The 26,965-nt window shown below is 40.6% G+C and overlaps 1 protein-coding gene and 1 pseudogene across 5 annotated transcripts in view; one reads left to right on the top strand and one right to left on the bottom strand.

Moving 5' to 3' along the window:
- CTNNA2 (catenin (cadherin-associated protein), alpha 2) overlaps positions 1-26,965 on the top strand; it is a 1,482,995-nt gene that overhangs the window by 513,185 nt on the left and 942,845 nt on the right. The gene's annotated exons all lie outside the window — the stretch shown is intronic.
- Positions 6,413-7,634, bottom strand: LOC102814719 (annotated as a pseudogene).

The raw sequence follows: 26,965 nt of genomic DNA on the forward strand, positions 1-26,965 counted from the left end.
GGGAGGAGATCAGCTGGGGACCCCATGCGCCCGACGTTGCGGGCCCACCACCTGCTCTAAGGTGACCAAGCAGGATCACTATGCTGAGGTTCAATCCAGTTCCTCGGGGATGGTTTCCTCCTTTTATGTGTGATTTTTTTATTCCTCTGAGTTTTCTGTGGAGACTGGAGTCAAATCAAAGTTCTTCCCTGGGCTCCAAGGATGTCTAGGGGATATGTCAGTGATATACTGATACCTCACATCGTATAATTCAGAATCTAAGTAAATTTGACAGAAGCTAACATCTATCTGGAGTCCTGGTGTGGCACTTTGAGTTAATGCGCTGGACTGCAAAGTCACTTTGAAATGCAAAGTTGGTGGTTCCAGCTCACCAACCTCTACTAGGAAACCATATCCAGAACCAATGCAATGGCACTTAACAACAACAACAACAACAACAAGAAGACCTATCTGCCTCTTCTGAAATGTTAATGAAAGCAGAGACATTTTCTAATTCTGTATCTACAGCATCAGTCACAGTATATGAACTTGATTCTCAAATTCATGATGGATAAACCATGAGTGTGAATGTACAAAGAAACAAAGAAAATCGATGATCTGGCCAGGTTAGGACAACAGAAGGACGTCAGGTAGATTTAGGAAGACCTGTACTTCACTCTTTGTGGAGAACTCCAGAAGACCAGTGGTTGCAGGATATATTCTCGAGATGGGCCTGGGGTAGCTTCCTTAAACTTTCTGTGCCCATAAAGTGCAGTAGCATATAATGATCTGTGGGTGTTTGGTTTATTATGGAAGTCGTAGAGGGTCCTAGAGAGCCTGACCAGGTTTTCTGTGGAGCTTGTGAGGCAAGAAGTACATTAATCTCAGACTAATTCCAGCATCATATAAAACTGTGCCTAAAGAGTCATACTGATACATGGTAACTAAGAATATGGACTTTGGTGCCACACAGTTTATGTTAAAAACTCTTGCTCCTCCACTTCACTAGCCAGGTGATATAAGCAAATTAACCTCTCTATGCCTCAATTTTTCCCCCTAGAAAATGGACATAATGATAGTCAAGTGTTTACAATGGATTCTGGCGCAGACGAGAGCTTCAAGAAATGTTTTCTCTTATTTTTATAACTGGGCTTTATTTTTTTTTTAAGGACACTTTTCATACACCTGCCTGAATTTGGCAACTGGGAATAGTACTAAAGTGTCTACTGATATTCAAACCTGAAGAAAAGAAAAGTGTTTCAAAGAATGGTATTGGAAGTATTCAGCTGCATTCTATTAGATGCCACCCCCCCCCCTTTTTTTTTTTTCTTTTGACCATGTGATTCTCTTCATCACATACTGTTTCTAACACATGAACTATCTGTATGGTCTTGGGCAACTGACTTACTTCCTTCAGGCCCGGGTTTCCTTAGCTGTGGAATGAGCAATGTAGCAAACTCAAATGGCTGCTGTGAGATCTTCACAAGTGAATTTATGAAATAGACATGCAGCACTAAACAGTGTTCAACATGGAATCAACCCTCAGTCCATCAGATAAGTGTCTTTATTATTGTTGTATGTGGTCATCTCAACTCCTGTTCTACCAGTTACAAAAGCAAAAACAAAAAGAGGAAATCCAAACTATATAGAGTTTCTCTAAATACCCAAGACCAAAGAGATGCTAAGGTGACCACTATGCTCCTTCATCAGCCTGGCTCCAACATGGCTCCAACTTCCACTGTGTTTGAAACACTGTATGCAACACGAAGGTCCCTGGATGATTTGAAGAGTGCTGCAGTCTGCTTGTTGATTGCCACTGTAGATGTAGCTTCATAAGTAATTAAATCCAGCAAAGTCCTCAGGTATTCTTTTATTTTGTTCTGATTTATTTAGATGTTGTGTTTTAAAATGAATGTCACGGAAAACTTTGTTTTGTTTCCTTTGCTCCATAAATGCCTTAAAAATCCAATCTCTGTGTCAGTGACAGGTATTGATACACTTTGTCAAACAAGAAATATCTTCAGCTTCTAGAACTAAAAATTCAATGATTTTCAGCAGACTTTCCTAAGATAATAATGTAATTTATCTTTCTGAGAATATTAAAGGCAAGCCTTGAAGGTGAGAGCAAAAAGCCCATTTATGCCTCAAATTAGAAAGGTAATTTAGAGAGAACAGCATTTATATTCATTTGAATTTAACAACCTGGAATGGCAAAGTTCACATTAGTGATTATTTCTACTCAATATTTTCACTGACAAAAGAAATAATTGTATTTTCTACCTTGAAAATTAGGCATACTTAATGTTGCATATGGTACAGTAGAGACAGTAAAGCCCAAGGAACCAAATATGTAACAAATGAGATATTCTGGTTAATTGAGTTTTCTGGTTGTCATATTTAAGCACATGATGCTTTTATAAATAAAGGTAAACTGTTTCTAAATTGTGTATGTCTCATTTCCTTTCTTAATTTTTATAAGACTTACTAGGATCACCAAGGAGCTCTGGTAGCGCAGTGGTTATGAATCAGGCTTCTAACCTTAGGGTTAGCGGTTCAAAACTACCAGCTGTTCCGTGGGAGAAAGATGAGGGTTTCTGCTCCCTTAAAGATTTGCAGCCTCGGAAACCCTGTACAGGGTTGCTATGAGTCGGAACTGACCCTGTACTCCATGGCACATCACCACCACTAGGGTCATCATTTGAGTAGTAAATCAGAACTAGAGGAAGAATTGGAGAAACTTTGGGGACTAAACAGGGCCTATGCTAGTGTTTTCTGTATGAGAGGTTTGCTGTGCTGCTGATTCTACGAGAGCGTCTGTGATTATGACTTGCTTTTTTGTGAGGTTTATGAACATAATGAAATATACAAAACTGGGCTAATGGACATTCCAAACAAATTTAGATTCTCAAATGGGCTCTTTGGATTTGTATATATTAACTGAGGAAATTAGGAGCTGAAATAACACTGTCTCTTGGCCCTACTCCTTTGTGAGAATCTGGTAGAATGTTGAAATGTCCTAGGAAATTGTGAAACTGCAGACTTTCTTTCACTGTTTCTCCTCCTCAGTCCTCTATAGTTGTCATTCCTTAGCTCTTACATAACCCAGCCTTCTTCCTTGCCTCCCTTTCACCCCTGTAATGGATGTCTAAGTCTCTCCTGCAGTTTCTTTGAAAGAAAAAAGCATCAGATTTAAAATGTGCATAATGTTGCGGAATGATTACTTCCCAACTTTTGCTTTTGCTATTTTAAATCCACAGAGCTTTGTTCATTTCCAATAAGAAAACTGCTCTTAAATTCAATACCCACAGAAGCATGTATTAGTATTGTGGCTAAATTGTATTTAAGAGTGCCCTAGAACTCTAGCAGTTTGTCAAGACATGGATTGTACTTTTCTGCCAAATAACCTATTCTCTCTCTCTGTGCGTGTACACACAATACATACGTTGTTGTTGTTATTGTTGTTAGGTGCCATCTAGTCGGTACCGACGCATAGTGACCTTATGCACAGCAGAACGAAACAATGCCCGATCCTGGGCCAACCTCAGTACTGTTGCCCACTGATGCTGCCAGTTAGCCAATCCATCTAGCTGGAGGATTGACAACATATCCGTAGTATGAGAGAAGAAGTTTGGCCATCCTGGCCTCCAAGGAGCACTCTGGCTGCACTTCTTCCAACACAGATCTGTTGGTTGTTTTGGCAGCCCATGACACTTTCAGTATTCTCCTCCAACACCATAACTTGAAAGCATCAATTCTTTTACGGTCTTCCTTATTATTCACTGTCCAGCTTTCACATACATATGAGGTTATTGAAAATACCATGGCTTGGGTCAGGCACACCTTAGTCCTCAAGGTGACATCTTTGCTCTTCAACACTTTAAAAAGGTCTTATGAAGCAGATTTGCCTAATGCAATACATCATTTGATTTCTTGACTGCTGCTTCCCTGAGTGTTGATAGTTGACCCAAGAAGAATGAAGTCCTTGACAATATCAATCCTTTCTTCATTGATAAGAATGTTGTTGATTGGTCCAGTGGTGAGGATTTTGTTTTCTTTACATTGAGATGCAATCCATACTGAAGGTTGTGCTCTTTGATCTTCATCAGTAAATATTTTAAGTCTTCTTCACTTTCAGCAAGCAAGGTTGTATCATCCGCATATCGTACTTATAGTACATATACACACACGCATCTAGATATAAATATAGACATATCATTGTAAAATGCCACTGAGTCAATTCAACTTATAGTGACCCTGCATTGTTTCAGAGAAGTGGCTGGTGGGTTTGAACTGCCAACCTTGTTGTTAGCAGTACAGTGCTTATATATGCATCTTCTCCCCTGTTCCTTGAACTCTCACATGGGCTAGAAAGTGAACTATAGCCGACAACTCTTGGCACATCATCAGATTTGCTTTGGATGTTACCAATAATGAAAATCTGGCCAGGAGTTTTCAATTTACTTCCCTTAGGCATCTTAAGATCTCATCAAAGATGCAGTCTAAAGTTGCATGAATAAGTGAAATAGCAACACACAATATAAATGATTAAGTGACAAAATGACAAATGGTTCAGGAAAAGACTATAGGAAGGCAGTGCCATTGGCTGGTGGTGGAGCTAGTGGGTGGGGAGCTTGAGCAGAAATCTGCAGGTCAGTTTTATTTTGTTGTGTCGTGTCATCAAGTCAGTTCTAACTCAGGAACCACATAGGACAGACTAGAAGTGCCCCATAGGGTTCCCTATGTTATAATCTTTATGAAAGGAACTCTTGTGGCATAATGGTCATAAGTTGGGCTGCTAACTTCTAGGTCAGCAGTTTGAAACTACCAGCCATTCTGCCATATAAAGATGAGGCTTGCTGTGCCTATAGATATTTACAGCCTCAAAACCCTATACAGAGTCACTTTAAGTCAGAACTGACCCCACAGTACATAACCATCACCATTCTTTACAGAGGCAGAACTGTGGGTCTTTTCTCATGCATAGTGGCTGGTGGGTTATAATCACTGACCTTTCAGTTAGCAACTGCTTAACAGGTATGCCACCTGAATTTCTTATATACTGAGTAGTGTTTGTAAAGCGTGAAAAGATTCTGATTCTGGTGATAAGCCTCAGAAGTTGCAATTGAAGCCGAGAAGACGCCATGAGTTGGACCCACTGGACACCACCATATGGGGCTGGGCTGGGCTGGGTAATTGTTTCTGTGAGTACTGTCAGGTCGTTATTACAGCAAATACTACACTTCTTCAAAGACAAGACTCAGAACCTTAAATGACATCTGAAGGCTGAGTTCGCCTTGGCAATGTAATAATGTCAGCTTGTTTCAGTCTGCTGAGAGATAGCAATAATATTTCATCCAGTGTTCCATCACATTAGAATGTTTGGATACCTGTTTGAATAGCATTGCTTTAATGTTAATAAATCCATAATGGTCACGCGGGCAGGGGTGCTGTATGAATCACTCTGGAAGCAATGCCCATTAATCAGCTCCCTGGGGCACGCTTCTTTTTTTACATTTTTCTCCTGGAGTTTGGCATCTGTAACAAAGAGACTGTCTCTGTTGCAGGAATCTAGCATTCATATTCTAAAAATCATTTTTCCTACTGTGGTCAAATCCAGATTATCTTCACAAATAAATTAAATCCAATATAGGAGTCCAAAGTGATTGATAACTATCTAAAAATCTGTTTCTTGTGGAAAACATACTATATTCAAACTCAGAGGTAGCCAATGTTTAGTTTGATTACTTCAGTTACAGAAATTAAACTCTCTGTTGAAGACTGGATCTTAGAAGCTGACTATTTTTGCTATTCATTACCCTTGCTCAACCCCTTTAGAACCAGTTCAAGATTTCCATCTGTCAGATTTAGCCGGTAGTAAACATGAACAGTGTATTTTTAAGTCTAACCTCTAAGATAGGTAGAGGGTGTTGACATGCCAACTAATTACCTTAAAGGATGGGCAATGCAGTTGTCAAGTAGCTGCTTTCTCTTCCTAAGCTTTAAAGTGCTATTTGTCACATTAAATATGAGAAGAGTGTACTGTATAGTGAGGTCCCACTAGCTTATTGATCTGGATCCACTACATAACATCATTTCTGCAAATATGTCCTTCAAGTATGGGGTATTCTGTTATTGGACACACCAAAAAGAAAGAAAGAAAAAAACAAAACAAAACCTAGTAAGTTTGCCCTTTAATGAAAACCAGTGGCTGAAATTTGGCCTCTTTCTAGTAAGGAATTGCCTTCACCAATCATTAAATGTGAAAATTCAACAAACATTTGAAATCTATGTGACGTCTCATGACACCTGCCTCATGGTCTGATGAGCAGAAGAAGCAAGATATAGGATTTCATCAACTGAGATTCTCAGCTTACTTTCCCCCAACCCCTTCAATAGCTGTTTATTGGCAGTGGGCTGGAAAGGGTGATGGAGGTCACATATACAGACGCCACTTCATACCAACGTCACAAGGATGGCAAGAGTGATAAGAAAGAGTGGCCTGGAGGTCCCAATGAGCTCCTGCCCTCAAGAGTGGGCCTGGAGTGTTGAGTGGGGGCAGCCTTAAAACACCTCCACTTACATGCTTAGAGATGAAGATGGGCTCACTGGCTGCAGTCCCATCTTGACTGCTTGTAGTGTACTTTGTAAGGCAAGGCTGTTGGCCAGGGTTCGCCTGACATACTCCTTCTAGGCAACCTTCAGGTTCTCCCTGCAGACCTTCAGGGCAGAGGCCTGCAAGCCTCGTCCATAAGAGGTCAGGGCCCATGACTTCAGCTGAGGGCACTGGTTGATGACACTGAGGTTAATGGATGCCTCCTCCTCACTCTGACTCCCAGATAGGAAGGTGACCCCAGTAACAGCAGGGGGCGCTGTGCAGAACAGTGCTGTGACAGTTGCCATGGCAATCGCCTCATGAGAAAACTGTGTGCAGGCGTAGTGTGTTGCTACCATATTGGGCTTCAGCAATGTGCCTTCCAGGAACACCTGGTGGTCGCTCAGAGCCTTGTAGACAGCAGCCAGCAACTTCTCAGTTACTATCAACAGTGTTTCAGATCGTGGTCCCCATAGAGGAAAATCTCAGGCTCCACAATGGGTACGATGCCATTCTGCTGGCAGATGCTGGCATAAGGGGCCAGCACGTTGGCATTTTCCACGATGGCGAGGGCTGAAGGAGTATGTTCCCCAATCTTCAGCACACAGCGCCATATGGTAAACTTCACTCCATCCTTCTTGTTCTGGTACAGCGCTCAGACAGCCCATCCAGCCATTGGGTGGTGGTCTTGCCGTTTGTTCCTGCCAGGGTATCACACCCTTGTCTACGTTGATGCCCACAACGCCGCCCTTGAATTTGATAACTTGAGGAAAGGGACACCCATCACCCACCTTCTGGTAGAGTGTCTCATGGAAGACGATGACATGCCCACTGCAGGGGTTCATAAGGTCATCGGCAGTCAACAGCAGCTGGCGGTAGAAACGCTGGTTCTCTTTGGTGTCTGAGTTCCATTGGACGGCAGCTGCTTGACAATGCTTCCGGTGGACCCATCAGCAGCCAGGATGACCTTGCCCGGAACCACAGTGCAATGAGTAATGTCGGATAGCTCCTTCTTCTGCCCCGACGTCAGCGCTGGGTATGGGTAGGGCATGGTGGTAGTGGTGGTAGCAAGTTCCTGGCACAGGAGAGGGAGAAGAGGGCTTTGCAAGCTGCGGCGGCGGAGGGCAGCGGGTGGATTGCAAGGGCATTCGTCACTAGCGTCTCAGCTTACTTTTTAAGTGTAAAATCAAATGGAGATCTTTGTTTTGTTTTGTGTTTGTTATTAGGAAATAACTGTGTACAGAAAATGGCCATTCTTTGAGTCTCTTTAAGGAGGCGTTAAATGAGAAGTTTTGTTCACTTAACCAGAACTTCATTCTATTTGAAAATCACTGTAGGATCACTGCAGTGCTTAGGAGTGTTGGTGACAAAATGTTTAAGTGCTTGGCTGCAAACTGAAAGGCCAGTGGTTCAAACACACAATGACTCCACAGTAGAAAAGCCGCGGCGTGTACCCTTGTAAAGATTACAGCTTAGGAAACCCTATAGGAAAGTTCTACTCTATTACATATTAAATAGAATCTTTATAAATTGGGAATGTCTCAGCAGCACACAACTATAGTGGTTAGTGCTCAAAATTTTTTGAACAAATAATTTGCCTGGTAGCATTTTTTACTGTGCAACAGACGCTAGAGCAAACTGATTGCTGGGATGTTGCAGAAAACTCATGACCGAACTGGTAATTCAGTGGTAAAATTATACCTTCTGTGTAGGAGTTCTGAGTTTGCTTCCCAGAGAATCTACCTTATTTGTAGCTACCAGCCATCTATCAGTGGAGGCTTTTCTGTTGCTATGATGCTAATTAGGTCACAGCAGAAATTTCCAACTAAGACTAGGAAGAAAGGCCTGGTGATCTATTTCTGAAAAAAAAAAAATCAGTCAATAAAAACCCAATGGACCACAAAAATCTGAATTACTTAAGAGGATGGCACACCTCCAGCAGCATTGCTTTCTGTTGTACATGGGGCCTAGAGGCCACCTCAATGGCAATTAAAAATAATTATAGCAGACAACTTGCTGCCTTGTGGAGTTTAGAGCCAAGTGAAACCTGCTCAGGCAGGATAAGACTGGTGCTGGATAGGCATTGGCCATATATGGAATTGTGTTTTGAGGATGAGAAGAAAGGGAAGACTGGGTGCCGGATAAGTCAAATCAATTTAAAATACAAGCACCAAGTTTTACCCTTCTCTCTCATTTACCTCTCCATTATGACCATTCAATTAATCACTGATCCTTCCTTCATAGGGCCTCTTCAAGAGGTCCTCTTTTTATGCATTACCGCTACCACCTTGATTCGAGACTTCTCTGTTTCTTGACTGGACAACTGCAAAATCATATTTGGTTTTCCATCAGCACTATTTAATACCAAGTCATATGTCTCAAAAATACCCTTTTCATCATTTTTATTTTTGCTAAAAACCAAGCAAAAGAGAGACAAAACCAAACCTTTCCTTCCTTAATGATTTCTTGCCACAGAAAGAGCCCTGGTTGCTCTGTGGACTAATCATTGGAGTGCTAACTGAAAGGCTTGGCCATTCATACCGGAGGACAATGAAGCTGTCTGCTCCTGTTCAGATTTATAGTGTAGGGAACCCTGAGGAGCAGTTCTGCTCTGTGGCATGAAAGGTCTCTGTAAGTCAGCATTAACTCCATGGCCTTGGGTGGATTTTTGCCACAGATTTTTATTCACCACTTTTTTTTTTTTTTTTATTAAGTTTTTGTTGTGAATTGAGTGGAAGTTTACAGGACAGATCATCAGTTTTACATTCAACAAATCATGTACTTTGTTTCAGTACAATGATTATAGTCCCCTCCATGTACTATCAGACTGGAAAGCCATTTGAACTGCAAGGTCAATGGTTCAAGCTCACCAGCTGCTCCTTAGAAACCCTATGCAGGGTCACTATGGGTCGGAATTGACTCAGGAGCACTTAATAACAACAACAACAATGTACCATCAGTTAACAGCATTTCTCTTTATTCATTTTAGCTCTTTAAAGAAAAAAAAATACTCAGACATATTCTCGAGTTTTGGTATTCTCACTTTCCCTCTAGTAAAATAGTACTCTTTTATTGTAGCATAGAGGTTATGAATCAGGATGTGAACCTCAAGGTCATCTGTTCAAAATTACCAGTTATTCCATGGGAGAAAGATGAGGCTTTCTGCTCCTGTAAAGATTTACAGCTTCGGAAACCCTATACAGGGTTGCTATGGGTCAGAATCCACTCAATGTCACTTAACAACAACATTATGCAATGACTACTTCGGATAAAATCTACCCTGAAGTGACTGCCACTGAGAACTCTTCCCAGGTCTGCTGGACTTTCCTGTGACCTAGTTATCAATAAAATATATCACTTCTCTGCCCTGGACACCACTCTGGGCATTGCAGGCCATAGAGGACTTTTAAAACAATAACAACAAAAACAGTTGTCAAATGGATCCTGACTCTTGGTGACCCCATGTGTGTCAGAGTAGAACTGTGCTCCATAAAGTGTCTGCTTTCTGGAAGTATATGGTTTGTTTTTTTTTCTTAGTTTTTTACAGTAGTGGTCCTATGTAGTATTTGTCTTTTTGTGACTGACTAATTTCACTCAACATAATGTCCTCAAGGTTCATCCATGTTATGCAGTGGCTTACCGCTTCCTTGTTATTCTTCAAGGTAACATAATATTCCATTGTGTGTGTGTACCACAGTTTTTTAATCCATTCTTCAGTTGATGGGCACTTCAGCTGTCTCCATCTTTTTGCTATTGTAAATAGTGCTGCTATAAACATTGGTGTGCATATACCATCTTGTGTTGTGGCTCGTTTTTCTTGTGGGTAAATACCAAGTAGAGGAATTGCTGGATCATAAGATATTTCTATTTTCAACCTTCTGGGGAAACACCATATTGCTTTCCAGAGAGGTTGGACCATTGTGCAGTCCCAGCAGCAATACAGGAGTGTCCCAGTTTCTCCACATCCCTGCAGCATTTATTGTCCTCTACATTTTTGATCTTTACTGTTATTGTTGGTGTGAGATGATATCTCGTTGTTTTGATTTGCAGCTCTCTAATGGCTAGTGATCATGAACATTTCTTCATGTGTTTGTTGGCTGCTTGGATCTCTTCCTTAGTGAAGTGTCTGTTCGTGTCCTGTGCCCACTTTTTAATTGGGTTATTTGTCTTTTTCTTGTAGAGGTGTTGTACTTTCCTATATATTTTAGAAATGAGTCCCTTGTCTGATGTATCATTGCAAAAGATTTTTTCCCATTCTGTGGGTTCCCTTTTTAGTCTTCTGGTGAAGTCTTTTGATGCACATAAGTTTTTAATTTTTAGTATGTCCCACTCATCTATTTTATCTACTTTTGTTTGTGTGGTTTTCAAAATGTTTTGTAGTCTGTGTATTCCCAGAATTAGTGCCCTCACATTTGTCCCTAGTTTTTAGTTGATGGCCTTCATAATACTGGGATTGTGATGTGCTTTTTAATGCAATGGAATCACCCATCACTCCATTAATATCCAAGGAAGCTAACTGGTACACCACCCTAGGACTCTATGGAGGATGAAAGCATTCAAACAAAAATCAAACAAACCCGTCTCCATCCACTTGATTCTGACTCCATGATAGTTGTACATAGGACCCCAAATAAGCACTCGATCTCAAGGTGGGTTTGAGTTGCAAGGTCAATGCTTCAAATTCACCCGCCACTCCTTAGAAACCCTGTACAGAGTCACTTTGAGTCAGAACTGACTTGACAGGACTTAACAACAACAACAGTAAGGTGACTAATTCGTGACTGGAACTAGGTTTAGATACCTCTCTGGTAGATTATTGTAACCACCAATAAAGACTGTGCCAAACAAAGAATGCTGCTCTCCTGCTTTAGCAAAAGGAATGCCTGGTGCTAGACAGCAGTGTGGATGATGAATAGTTAACCATGATTTTTGGTGAACACTAAAATCCTAATTAAATATGATTTAATTCTGCTTATAGTGGCAGAAAAGGATTCTTACAGTTCTTTTGTCTGATTACATCACTTGCTACATTAAGTTCATTAGGAATATTAGGCAATGAATAAAGGCCAAAGGAAATGAACCATTTTTAATGAATGAAGAATAGTATGGAGACCATTTACTAGCCAAGATGAATAGTAGCAATAAACTATGGGTTCACTTCGCTGGCACTCTATTTATATGCATGCCTGTTGCTTGTTCTATTCAGAAGCATGGCTAGTGTCGGAAATGAGATTTACAATGTTATTTGTAAGTACTTTCTGGTCTTTTTTTTTTTAATGCTGTGGTTGATAATCTGAAAATTCTTAAATTGCAGACCTTGAATAACATATTGAGAGCTCTGTCTTCTTATCTATTTGGGGTGAGGGGAGTGTTTCATGCATTTTTCTGTTTCATGTAGATAGCCAGGTGTTTTCACTCATAAACGGAAGGAAGCCTATTCTGAACTAGCTACCTTTCAGTTACACGTGCACAGCTTTCACCATACTGCTGACTTGGAGCCTGGGTTTCCTGTAGCCGTAGGCTTTTGCATAGATATGTGACAGGGAAAGATAAACCTATCCAAAGTTTAAAATTCTGCATGTTTTCAAAGAGGCAGCTACAACACTTTTGGAAGAACTTTAATGTAGCAGAGAAATAAAAGGAATAGAGTCATATCTTTCCATCATTGCCTAACCTCTTTAAAAGAATAGATTAACTTTCATGGCATTGGGATAGTCATGCCTTTGGCCTTCAAAACTTCTTCAATCCATTCCCCTTCCCAACTTCCTGGAGAAACCACAGCAAAGATTGCAATTAAGAGACTGCTGGTTTCTTCCACAAAGTGGACTCTTTTGAAAAGTGCCTTTTAAAATATTCACCTTGCAAGGATTCTATTCCTTGACATTTCTGCCTTCTCCTTAATGCACATTAGTATTTAAAGGCAGTAGAAGCCTGTTATACCAGGATTTTTGTTGCTCATTTATAGCTATATAAGGAAATCAATTTATATCTACCCACAATATTGAAAAAACAAAATAGAATACATTAAGAGACATCTGATCCTGGCCTTACACAGAGTTTTATAGGTTGAAACCAAGTGATAGAGACTTTCTCTCTCCCACCCTCCATGACTTCTACCAGCTCTACCTCAGAATCTCTCTTTTTTTTTTTTAAGGTTTGTATTGTGAATTGAATGAAAGTTTACAGGGCAGATCATCAGTCTACATTCAATGAATCGTACACCTTGTTTCATTACAATGATTATAATCCATCCCATGCACCATTAGTTATCAGTATTTCTCTCTATTCACTTAGGGTTTTTTTTCAACACTCAGGCATATATAATAATTTACACCACCAAAGGGCACCTTCTGCAAGTCTGCCTCCTGGCCACTATCTCTTAGTCCCACTCTTCCCATGAATCTAGAGTCCTCAGCTGCCCCATCTCTGCCTCCAACTCTGGTGTTGCTTCTACTCTGGATAAGGTCCTGCATTCCACTTGTGCTCTTCTCTCTTTATGGTCCTAGGGTAAACTTTGTTTCTGGACTGTAAAATTAACTACTCCCCTGTTTTTTTTTTTTTTACAAAACTTCTATGTTTACAATTGTGAAAGTCACAATTACTTATGATAACTATTACTCACTATTGAATCATAAGACTCTTATCCTCATCTCTTTTAACCAGACCCATCTAGACAAGAAGAAAACTATTCAGTGGGGACTTTCTTCCCCCACACACTCTTAATCTAAGCTCCCTCTTGAAACCTTGTAAACCAGTCACTTCATGCCTCCAACCTCCCTTCATTTTAGGTAGCCAATATCTAAGTTGCCTGTCCTTATCTACCCTGTGTACAGAGGGGAATAGCATTGATACTTAATGTGGAGACTCCTTACTTCTCTATTTGGTATTTAGAGTTACTACCTCCATGAGTATAGGTCAAGTTCATCAAATCGTAGCAATTTACCCTCGTTTCCTTTATCAAAAATTGTTCTGTGTGTTTGATTTTGTCTTCCTTTAGTCAAGTTCTGATTATCAAGCCATTGAGGCTAGGTCAAGTGAATGCTATCTGCAAGTTTGGGTGTTCTTGTGCATCTCCCCTCACTTCATATCAGCTGGATGCTTCACTCTCAGCTCTAACCCTCTGTGGCTATGTCCTTGTCCATGGGCTTAGGTGTACTCAGGTCTCACTACACTTCAGACCAACTTACCCTTCCTCTTCTCTCTTTCATCTCCAGGTCAACAGGAGTCTATGGACCATGGTTGAACTCAGCCCATTTCTTCATTTCTGCCTTTCCCCCTCTTCCACTCACCAGTAGATCAATGTGGTCCTCAGCAAGCTTACGTGCCTGCTCATGTGTTCCCTTTGAGTTTCAGTCTTGGAGAGGGGACAGAACTATCTCTTGAAGTTATCCCTGTAATTTAATACCTTCATATGGTAGAGTCCTGGTGTGGTGCTGTGGGTTAATGTGCTGGACTGCAAGGTTGGTTTGAACTACAATGTTTGGCGGTTCAGGCTCACCAGCCACTCCTTGGAAACCCTAAACAGGGTTGTTAGGAGTCAGAACTGACTCGATGGCACTTGACAACAACAGTGCAGAGTCCTGGTGTCACCATAGGATAAGCACTCAACCTCAAGGCCGGTTTGAATAGCAAGCTTGGCAGTTCAAACTCACCAGCTGCTCCTTGGAAACCCTATACAGGGTCACTATGAGTCAGAACCAACTCAACAGCATTTAACAACAACAACAGTGCATAGACTAGGATGTTTTTCCCAGCATGCTGATGTGGGAGCCATTATTGCTCATCCTGACAACTGCAGCAGCCTCGTGCATCCTATCTCACCATCCATCCAAAGTCGACAGCTAACACAGCAGCCATCCAGGAGCATCTCTACTAAGAGTTAAAATCCAATATTGAGTATTTACCCCTCTTGTCTATAGTATCAGATATCCAGTTGAAATTTAGCAGCTTGGAATGCATGGCCATTCTGTGGTTTGGTGTTTTTCCTCTGTACTTGAGAAATAATGCTTAAAAGAAAGAAAATAGAGACAATTGGGTCAAAAACCAAATGTTTATAAGCATTTACTCTGTTTGATACTTTAATCTACTTCATTTCATTCAATCCTCTAAACAGCCCATTGAAGTGAATGTTATTCATTTTCCATATATCTATCCTCCTTCCAGGCATCCTTCTTTCATTCACTTAGACTCATGCAAGAAATGTTTATTGCAACTACTATGTGTCCAGCAGAGTCATGGTGTGGAACTGTGGGATAAAGCACTGGACCGCAAGGTCAGATGTGCCACAAGGCAGGCAGTTCAAACATACCAGATGCTCCTTATTACTCTGTACAGGGTCACTGTGAGTCAGAACTGACTCGATGGCACTTAATAACAACATTTATATGTCCAACAGAGTTCAAAATCAAAGTCCGTATTTATATGTAGCTTACATCCTAGAGAGAGAGGAGGGTATTAAACAAATATAAAGGAACTTCAAAGAGCCCTGGGAAATTTTCCATTTTTTTTTTAATTCTATTTTTCTGTGAACTTTATGAAGCTCCCCTAATGTCAATTAAGTCTTTTGTATACAGAGGGAAGCCACAGGGTATTGGTAGTGGTACGCCAATGTGCTCACGTCTGTGCTTTGGAAACTTTAACTTGGCAAAGTGTATAGAACAGAATAGGAATGAGAATTGTCAAGGCAAAGAGATCTGTTGGGAAGACAATTCAGAAGCAAAATAATATGGGCCTGGATAAGGTAGTTGTGGATATTAGAATATTCATAGATTAAAAATAAATCTATGATTTTTGGTCACTGATGGGCTTGGAGAGCACAGCCAACGGGAAGTTAAAAATGACTGTGGCTTTAAATTTTGAAGAATTGTGTATTTGGGTACCCTTTAAGGAAAATGGAAAAGAATGATTTTTTCTGTTGTCATATTGAATTCTAAACTTCACGCAATTAGATGCAGCAATATCATTGCACACTGCTATATAGCAATGTTTGAAGGCGTTAAATGAATATTTGCAGTTTCTAACAATGCAAAGAAAGCCTTTGATGCAAAGGGCAATTCATTTTTGCTGGGGTAGGAGTGAGAGATGATGAAAAACAAACAAGCAAACAAAATGGTATTCACTGCAGACATGTGTGATTAATAGAGTCACCCTTTAAATATTTCGGGACAACATTAAAAAAAAAGTCTTTCTGTTTGCAATTTATGATAGTTTTTACCATATTTTCATAATTGTCCTTCACTGTTTGCCACCTTATCACTTTGACATTTTCTTCAAATCAATAATTGACATTGTACTGCCTACAAGAGAATAAAGAAATACAACTTTTGGGTTATATACATCCATGGGAGAGGCAGCATGTCGGTGACTCTCAATTCTCCAAACCAGAAAGAAGTGTCCTGAGCCAAGAGGGCCACTGCTGAGCTGCACTGTCCTTACTTATCCATCCATCCACCCATGCACCTCCTAAGGTACTCATTTTATAGAAAGTGACTGTAGAAAATATACATATTGACAGAGAGTTTGGGAAGCAGAGGTTGAAGAGAAAATGTCAGTGAGGGAAATGGGGTGTGGAGTGGTGAACCAGCAGCTGACTTACATGTCTGCCAAATGAGATTTCAAAATTTACCCCAAGTGCCCCAGTCCAGGTGTGAGCCAGATGCCACCCTGGGCTCAGGGAAAGATGCTTTCACCCAGTGTGGGGTACAGCATTTCTGGATGAGAACTAAACTCATATGTTTCAGAAAAATGTAGCTAAATAAGCCATTGCCTTTGAACCTGATTCGAATTCCTTGCTTGCCTTTTATTTATTTATTTATTTATTTATTGTTATCACAGTTTCATTTTATGTATGTGCTGGTGTGTGTAAGAGAAATGTCCATTTGTAATCCATTGAAAGGACTCCCCCACTCCCCCACTCCCCCATTAAAGTCTGTGTCCTAGAATAAAACTCTGTACTGATCATTCAGTATTATTGTTCCTAAACTCATTCAACTATTCAATGAACATTTCCTAAGTGAAATATTCCCCTAAGGTTTAGGGCAAACTCAGATTCATCTGTTTTCCTTTACATCATGCTGCCATTTTCTTTGGAAGGAGCTCTGGTAGCGTAGTGGTTACAAATTGGTCTGCGAACCGCAAGTTCAGCAGTTCGAAACTACCAGCTGTCCCTTGGGAGAAAGATGAGGCTTTTTGCTCCCGTAAAGATTTACAGCCTTGGAAATCCTGTACAGGGTTGCTATGAGTCAAAACCGACTCCATGGCATATAACCAACCAACATGAATTAACTGCATGGCCAAAAATCTACATTTATCTAAACTTTGTTGTTGTTGCTATAACGTGTCATTGAGTCCTTTCCAACTCATAGTGATTCTGTATATGGTATCCTAGGAGCAGCTGGGGTGTTTGAACCACTGCCTTTGTGATGAGTAGTCCAGTGCTTATCCTACAGCACCACACCAGGACTCCCTTTAACATACCCCCCTCCCCAATGACATTTAAAAATATATATTTTTGAACAAATCAGTGAAGTGGAGAGTACATATTATTATTATTTCACCTTTTATAGGAGAAGAAATAGAGGCTGAGAGTTCATAGCATTTTTTGTAAGGGATCAGATGAGGATTGGCAGGTATAGGAATGAAGGCCAGGGGCCCATGCATGCTCGGTCTAGGGCCATTTGTAAAAGGCCAGGGGTGTAATCCACTGTAAAAGAAGAGGGGTGATGAGCTCTGTGGATCCCCGATGATGAGGGAGGATCCCCTGAGGATAAAAGATGAAGAAGAGCCATGGTGGGCACAACCTCCAGCTGTGGCCAGGGCATTTCTGCTGTCATCTGGCTAATATATTGTGACGAATGATATGTCCTATTATAGCTTCTTAAAAAGCTTGAAAATTATTTGCCATACGTTTTAGGAAATAATTCATTCCTTATTTGCTGTAGCTCTGAGTATCATATTCTGCTTCATTAACTAATTCAGAATTTACCCATGTGTGAAAAATACATATCTTTCATTCTAAGCTGTTGACTCCTCCCACCTAACTGTTACGGTTTTTAAACAATGCTTATTTTTAAGGGGCTCCTGGTGTGGCGCTATAGCATAAGCACTTGACCACATGGTCAGTTTGAATCACAAGGTCGGCAGTTCAAATTCACCAGCCACTCCTCAGAAACCCTATACAGGGTCACTATGAGTCAGAACCAACTTGACAGCACTTAACAACAACAGAGTGATGATTCTAAAATATTTCCAGAAGTTTGATGGCCTAGGCAAGCTTTGTAAAGTTGTTCTTTGAGAAGTGTGATGTTTGATCCTTTGCATTTGAAATATCCACACATGGAGTCACTTCATCAGTTAAGGGAATGCTGGCTAGCAAGAGTAGTCTTAAGTGCAACCATTTAATGCCAGAACATTGGTTTAGAAGGGGAAGTGGGGTAGAAGTCACTTGAAGTACTCTTAAGCTAAGAGGAAAATCGAAGCAGCCATAAGAGTAGTTTTGATTTCATGGAGGCCACAGAGAGGAACTTGGGTTTCATCAGATCTGAGAGATGTTCCGTCAGAATGAGTGTGGGAAGTGGAAAATGGGTACTCTAGATCATTCTCTACAGTACTTCCCTGACCTCGGGGTCAGCCATGCACATCACTCTTCAGAGGAATCCTGGGAGGGAATAGAACAGAGGCACTTAATTCTCATTCTCAGGCTGTGCAATAATTAAGAAGGGGAGGAGCAAGGAAAGGAGAGATTAAAGAGAGTTCTAATATAGGCTTGAGTGGGGAAAACCCTAACCCTGCTCAGCTAAGGAGATCAACTGGGCCTTATATAGTTAACAACAGCCCTGCTTATCTGCCATCTTGTCTATTGGGCGTGATTTTTGGGGAAAAAATGATATAAAAGTTTGAAACCTACGGCACTGAGTTTCAGTCAGGCTCTCTGAGTGGTGTCAATGTTTAATTTACTCCACTGCTGACTCTAAGATTACAGGTTCAAGTCCACTCAGAGGTGCTTTCAGAAGAAAGGCTTGATGATTTCCAAAAAAATCAACCATTGTCTTGTGCCGTCAGCCCTTCTTGCTGGTATCCCATTGCCCATCAGAAAGCATCAGGCCCTGTCTAACCAGTGTGTAAACCACCAGTTAAGCCTCTTTATCCTCCATACCTTCATCTAGCCAAGCAAAATGATTTTCCCACCCTGTACATGTCTTTGTCCACGCTGAAATGCCTATTCCCGTGTAGTTTACTTGCTCTCAGCTCCACTGTTTCCACATTTGAAATTCTTCTCCCCTTACTTAGGCTAAGTCTAGAAATGTGTTTCCAATGCTGACCGTGGTGATGAGTGAGGGTTAGCGGGTGGCGCTGCTAGTGGTTGCAATATCTGCCACAAGAGGGCCGTTGACGTTGTTGCTGTCTTTGCTGTCAGTGGTGCCAAGCTACATGGCATTATTGAGGTTTCTTTCAAGTACAGAGCTGTCCTGGGTTTGAGGAAGAACCAGCTACATCATTCTGATCTTTTATTTATCCTACTCTTTCATAATCAAGCTATTACTTCCCCTTTTCTTTGGTTTCATTCCTGACCTTAATTCTGAGACTGAACTTTGTTGCATGGTAAAGCTAAATGTCAAGGTCATCTAGAAGCCACTATCAAAACTAATGCCACTCATGCAGACTTCACTTCAAAACCATATGACAACCCAGCTTTTTCTGATACCCTTGGTCCTCAAAAATTTTATTATCAAAAGGAAATGTGAAACTGATTTGCTTTGTTTTTTAAAAATATATCTTTCCTCGACTCTTCCTTGACTCCCAGTCCAAGGAACTGGGAAGGAGTCTATATACTTAGTGAACAGTCGCTGAAGTCCATCGGCACAGTGGAAAGAAGATTACATTTGACTAATTTCACTCAGCAGTGTCCTACAGGTTCATCCATGTTATGAGGTACTTTTCAAATCCATCATTCTTCTTCAATATTGCATGTTACTCAATTGTGTGTATGTACCAACATTTGTTTATCTGTTTTTCCATTGAAATACATTTAGGCGGTCTACATCTTTTGGGACTTTCTTCACCTACCTCTCATTAACCCGAGAAATCTTAGCATTTCTGAGTTCTGCCTCTTCAGCATCCCACTGAATCTTTGCTAATCCATGTGTAATTGGTAAAGTAAATATTGCCTTCCTATGTGAGGATGTTGTTGTTAAGTGTAATTAATGCAGTTCCGACTTATTTCCAAGGTCGTAAATCTTTGTAGGAGCAGAAAGTGTCAAGTTGCTCACATGGAGTGGTTGGTGGGCTCGAACTGCTGAGCTTGTGATTTTCAGTTCAGTGCTTATCCTCTAGAGCTACTTTGTTCTGTCCTTTCTGTAGAAATTGATTATAGTTCTCAAAAATGGGATTTAAAAAGTCTCCTGCCATGTGAAACCGGGGAACCAATAGATCTGGAACCCTGAACTCGTATTTCAACTACATCTCTTATTGGCATTTGCTATAACAACAACAACAACAACAATTTGCCTCGCTGAGACTTACTTCTTTGTTCAGTGGGGGAGGTGGGGGTGGTTGACATGGAGTTCATGGGACTATTGATAGGATTAAAGGGGATAATGTGTATAATGCATGGTGGTGGTTTGTGGTTGTGTGCCATCAAGTCAGTTCTGACTCATGGCGACTGTATAGGGTTTCGGAGGAGCAGCTGACCTTGTGTTTCTCCTACAGTGCTTATCCTACAGCACCACACCAGGAGTCAGGAGACATAAAGATCCCCAAGTTTTATTAGTGGGAAGAACCAGGATACACGGTGTTTATATTTTTTTATTAAATCAGATTAGTAATGGAACCAAAATACAGCACAGGTTTTCTGAGTCTCAATACAGTGCTTAGTGGAAAGTGGCTTTTCTGGATGCTTGAAAAAACATGCTATGTAGGTGTGTACCCACTCGTTCATTCTGTGTGTGGTGAAGTGCCACTTCCTAGTGGCTTAAAGGCCACTAGGGAGATCCTTTGAAAGCTATCTGAGATAGGACAACTCTCCTTTTTGTTTCTCTCTCTAAATAGTCAGTTTCAGAAATTGGATTTTGAAGGGGGGGGGAAAATCTTATTTTGTACCCAAGTGTGGGGGAAGGTTACAAGGGAGTACTGAAAGGACCAGTCTACCAACGCTTCCCACCAATACAGAAGGTGAAATGATGATGATGAAAGGTCATTCTTAGAGTAAGAACACACTTCACATCATTTATGAGCTGTGAGACTTTTGGTACTTCTCAACTTGTCCTTAGGTTCTTACCCTCTGAAACTGATCACCTCATACCCACTTCTCTAACTTTTAAGGTTTTCAAAAGAAGAATGAGAGCATCTATTTGAACATGCTTTATGAACTGTAAAATTCCATAGAAGTACGCAGCAATTATGACCATGGAACTCTGTGACCCAGATCGACATTTTATGTCAAGTCCCTGCTTCCTTTTTTTTGTTGTTTGCTATCCCAGGAACAGATGGAAAACTAGAGTCTGTCTGATTTTTCATTTGGACTGAAAACGAAGCTAATGTACTTTTGCAGATACCTCTGAAAGAAGAAGTGGGAGGAGACCAGGCCATTTAGAAAGCATCATTGTTATTTATGTTTCCTTATCTCTCTGCAGTCACCCCACTGTGCTTTTAAGGAGGAGTGGGGAGGGAGAACGGGATCCCTGTGGTGAGGCGTAATGAGTTTCCCTAGCTTTTCTGTGAACCAGCTCTTTGGAAAGCTAACCTCCTCCCCAGGCACTCACCACTAATTAAGAGGAGGGGTGGCTGTGTTGGTAGATGCCTACTGAAGCTGTTCTCCAAATCTTTTCTTCACTTGTGTATCAACTTCCCTTTTAATGCTTAATTCTCTGTGCATATTCATGCTTGGGAGAATCTGAGGAGATTATGGACCTAGATTCAGGGAAAGGGCAGTATTCCTGAAGAACTCAAGATTCTCCTCACTGATATATCTTAGTGCAGGTTCTGGAGTATGGCTGCCTGAATTTGAATCTCAGGCCTGCCACTGTCCAACCGTGTGTCTTTGAACCCATCACTTCTCCTCCGTAATACACAGCTACACCACCTATAAGATGGAAATAACAGCATCTTCCTCAGTCCAGCTGCTTTGAGCACCAGATGAGATAACAAATGGAAACCACATCTTACAGTGCTTGGTACAAAACTGCTGCTCGGGAACTTGCCTCACCAGATATTTAATCAGTACTTTATTTAGCAAACAAGTATTGACCACCTACTTCACGTAAGGTGGTGGTGTGGTGGAGCTTAAACAAAATATATATGTGGGAGGAGGTAAAAAAAAATTGTGGGAAAATGAAATGAAAAGATAAAGGAACTTTTCCAGGAGCTTCTAAAGCCCTCACATAGGTATTTCAGGCTTTCAGAGATGCCTGAAAGCTAGAGGGAGCTATCTCTGCTAAAATCAAAATAATGGAAAACACACATATGCAAACTTGGGGGAGGTATCTTTGGTAGGATTGAGAGCTCTCCCATGAAGAGTGGAAATTTTTAGAGACCTGATATAAAGGGAAATAGCATGATGAAATGCTTATCCTAATCCATGGCCAAGACACTCTTGTAACTGCATTTTCATGTAGGGTCTGCATTAAATCAAATAAACAGAAAAGGAGATCTTGAGACTTCTCACAACTCCTTCTCTGCACCTGGGTCTTCAGTGTGATTATTTCACTCTGAGAACTGCAGATTTTTCGGGGTTTTTTCTCCTCCACCATCGGTTTAAAGCATAGCCTTCCAAATGCCATTCCTCTTCTGAAGCCAATATATATTTTTACGTTGGAGTTAGCTGTAATGTCTTTCACAGCTCGCAAGTCATTGGGAAGATTTGATGTTCATTCTACTAAAATATTGCTGCTGAAAGATTCAACTGTGAAATACAGCTGCCTTGTGTGTTGGCACTGAACAATACTCCCAAACACACACATAGGCACACACATATACACATGTGTGAACACACACACTTAGGATATAAATGAAAGATGTACTTTTATTATGTGAAGGGGTTCTGCTTAATTATAGGTATCATTCATCCTGCGTGCTCTGGTAGAGTACTGGTTACAAATCAGCCTGCTAACTTCAGGGTCAGCAGTTCAAAACTACTAGCCATTCTACAGGAGAAAGATGAAGTTTCTGCTCCTGTAAAGATTTACAACCATGGACAAGAAGGAGTCCTAGTGTGGTACTGTAGGATAAGTACTGTACTGCTAGTCAAAAGATTGGTGGTTCAAACCCACCAACTGCTCCTCAGAAACCCTATATAAGGTTGCTATGAATCAGAGCCATCTGGCTAGCACTTAACAACAACAACATAGTCAATAAAGATCTGGCTTCTACACAGCTGGTGTGTATGTGTGTGAGTGAGAGAGAGAGAAACTGAAATAAATATAATGTGTATCTACACTGAAGAAGTCTAACTTCTTAAGTCATGGAATCTAATATATGTTTGGTTGGAAGATCTAAGTAACTTGTTCAGGTTCCTGCAACTTGTAAGGTAACAAAGCTAACATTTGAACCTAGGACTGTTTCCAAATCATATCTTCTACAATATCTCTTTTTAAAAACATCTTTGGGGACTGAGAACTCAAGGCCACATCTTAGCCACCTTCATTAACCAGTCTGGGTGTGGTGCTGCAGATTAATGTTGGATTGACAAGTTTGCTTGAACCAAAAGGTCGGCGGTTCAAGCTCATCACCTGCTCCTTGGAAACTCTATACAGGGTCGCTGTGGGTAGGAACCAACTCATAGTCACTTAATAACAGCAACAAATCTAATTATATTAGGTGCTTTTTAAAGAAGAAATTTTTCAGAAGATATAAATTGTAAACACACAGCCCTATGTTCAAATGTTAGCTTTGTTATCTTACAAGTTGCATGAACCTGAGTAAGTAATTTAGAGTCACCAAGGCATGCTCCATCATCAGTAAAAATGCCAACTACCTTCTCTTTGTGGGCATTAAAATGTGATCTTATAAATAAACTGTGTTTTACAAAAACATGGAAGAAAAATAAATTCCCTAGCCCTTCTCTTTTCCAGTCTGTGGCGATTTATGTAAGAACAGTGAAATTCCCCTCACCCTTCTTCCACATCTCTGAAGAAACCATGGAGTCCTCTGATTTGAGTCAGAATAGCACCCTCCAGAGGTCCTCTCTTAGAGGACTGAGAACTCAAGTCTACCTCTCAGCCACCTCCATTAACCAGTCTGTAGTCCAGTCGCATTAGGTAATTTTAGCAAGTATAATTCCCAAAGAGGCGGAAATTGTTACAGATGTTCAGATGATCTTAAAAAGCACACTTTGCAAATGCTTTTTGAGCATATCCTTTTGGAAAAACAGTGCCAAGCATAACTTTGTTTTTAACAACTCTCTCAACATTCTTTGCTATTACTCAAATTTCATATAGAAATTTAAGAGCTTCAAAAGTTCTGTTATGTTGAGGCTCTCCATGTATAGATTTTCAAATGTGGAATCCGTGACTTTCCTATAGGCAAATGTTTAAGTGGAATGTCACCACTGTCATCCTGATTGTAAATCAGATTGCCACATCAAAAGCATAGGATTTACTGCCTGGCACAAGGAACGCCTCCCCAACCTCAAACAGAAGCGGTATATTCCTGTGATGCATTCCGATACTCTTCAAAAAGAGAGAAATTGGGTTTATGTTTATTCTTTTTAAAATATAATATCCTTGTCAAATCTAAAACATTCCAGGAACATTTGTATTTTGGTTAAAAAGAGAGTCTTTGGGTGGTGCAGATGACTTAAATGCTCGGTGAGTAGCTGAAAGATGGATGGTCCAAGCCTACCCAGATGCATTTCAGCTAGACAAGCCTGGTGATGTGTTTCTGAAAGGTCCTAACGTCAAAAACCCTGTGAATTAATTCTCTGCACACAAGTTAGAATAAACTTAATGATGACTAACAACAACAATATTGAGAAAATTAGATTCATATTTAGACAAAAGATGGAACATGGTACAGTGCTATAGTTTACAAGTTACTTTTCAGTTTTATCTCTATTCAGATAAAGTCTTGGTTAGAACTCCCAACATAATGCTATATGTTGTTGTTGTTATATGCCATGGAGTCGGTTCCGACTCATAGTGACCCTGCACAGGGTTTCTGAGGCTGTAAATCTTTATGGGAGCAGCAAGCCTCATCTTTCTCTTGCATAACAGCTGGTAGTTTCAACCTGCTGACCCTGAGGTTAGCAGCCTGATTCGTAACCACTACGCTATATAACAGGTAATAAAAGTTTACTTTTGTCAAAAATGAAGGGTAAATCCTCATGTTCTTGGCTTATCTCTTACTGCCTGCACCTCTGTCCCCAGTCCTTGCCTGAGTTACCACCTCAGAAGGCTAGAGCTTCTCAGGATGAACTGGGAAACTACTCAACTTCAAAACAGTACCTAGGTTCTAGAGCTGGATCTTCCAGTAACTGGGTAACACTGGGCAATCTCTGTACACCTGCAGGCCTGTGTTCCCCTGTGCAGTGAGGGAGCTAATCAAATGAATTCCGTGGTCCCTTCTATTTTGTCATACCATCGTTTTCTTGTATGGAATAGTTTCATGTCAGTTGTTCATCTTCATTATCTACATATAAACAATGAAGGTCTTCATCTTCTTTCCTTTCTTCCTCCCTCCATTCCTTTCTGTCTCCCTCCCTTCCTTCCTTCTATTTTCTCTTTATGTTTGCCCTTAATGAATAGTGATTGAGTTATTAAAAAATAGTTATGGTGAAATAGTTATTTTAAATCTTCTTTGCTTTTAGTTTGAAGTATTTGTAGATATGGTCAGCGTTGTCTTTACCAGTTTCATTTAGACCTGTCTTGTTCGAATAAACTTGGCCATAGTGTTGACCACAAGGAGCTATTTCTGTCCAACTGAAGCAGCCACTCAACTGCTTCTCCCCACAAGGGACAGTCAACTGAACACTAGGGGAATGCCTACATCAGGTATGCTTTCAACTGGCTTCTGTTATTGCAACCCCTGTACTGCATCCCAGTGATCATTCCTCCTTCCTGTCTTTGTGAGCTTTCTGAAGGCAGGCATCATCTGATTGATCTCTGGGCTCTCATTGTTCAGCATGGTGCTGGACAGAGAGAAAGTACATTTCCATGTTCAATGGTTGTGATGGGAAGAAACCCAGCATTTGATAGCTTCCAATTTAAGAGTTCCTTCCCATTGCCAGATGTGTTGTCTTTTTTAGAATGCATTCTGTCAAGATAATGGTCCAAAAGGGGTCTATGAAGAAGGATTATGCAAACTTACTGAGCGAAATCATACTAAGCAGTTTTCTTGTTGACACTAAAAAGAAGGGACCCCGTTTCCTGCACTGTGAGTCAGGGTGTCCACAGTCGTTTTCCTGTCAAAGTGCCTTTCTAACACATTGGCTTAGTTATTTAGTGCTGTTAAAACAGAAAACCACAATGGGAAAAGTGACTTTAATAAACAGAAATCTATTCTACTATACATTCGGAGCATTCGGAGCGTGTCAGTTCTAGGGGACGGCTTTTGCTGTAGTTAGCTCTGGAGGAAGCCATTGTCTCTTCTGAACGTCATCTCCTGGGTAATCGTCACACAGCTTTGCATCTCCCTTCACCGCATCTCTGCTGTACTCATTTGTTCAATATCTTTTATATCTCAAAAATGATAAAATCAGGCTACAACCCACACTAATCCTATTTCATTAACGTAACAAAGGCAGCCTATTTCAGTATGGTATTGTTATCACAAGCATTGTTGTTGTAAGTGCTGTCCAGTTGAACCAGTTCTGTCCCATCACATATTTTGTACAGACATAGTTCAATCCAGAATACCCAGGGATCAGCAAATATTTTTTTAAAGGGCAGATAGTTACCATTTTAGACTTTCTGGTCCTCCGGGTCTCTCCAACAACTACCCAACTCTGCTGTCATAATGTTTTCCAGAAAGCTTTATTTAAAAAAGCTGATGGTGGGCTAGATTTGGTTTAAAGATATTAGTTTGCTGATTTCTGTTGCAATTTATGATCCAGAAGTTTCACACACTTCTCATAATCTCAAACATAGTCTTTCTTTACCTGCCAATCATGAGAAATCACCCAACTAAACCCATTGCCTTCAAATTGAAATGAATTCATAACAACCCTGTACAACAGAGTTGAACTGCCCCACCGGTTTTCAAGGCTGTAATCTGTCCTGACACAGACTGCCAAGACTTTCTCTCAAGTATTGATTGTTGAGTTGGAACCGCCGATATTTCAGTTAGCACTCAAGTCCATCCCCACTGTGCCACCAGGGCTCCTCTGCTCTTGAGAAGAGCTAAATCTGACCTTGTGAATTCAGATGATATTCTTGTTGTTTGCTTCTTGTATGTGTCAAACAT

This window comes from Chrysochloris asiatica, unplaced genomic scaffold (genome assembly GCF_000296735.1).
Source record: "Chrysochloris asiatica unplaced genomic scaffold, ChrAsi1.0 scaffold00093, whole genome shotgun sequence".
Lineage (NCBI taxonomy): Eukaryota > Metazoa > Chordata > Mammalia > Afrosoricida > Chrysochloridae > Chrysochloris > Chrysochloris asiatica.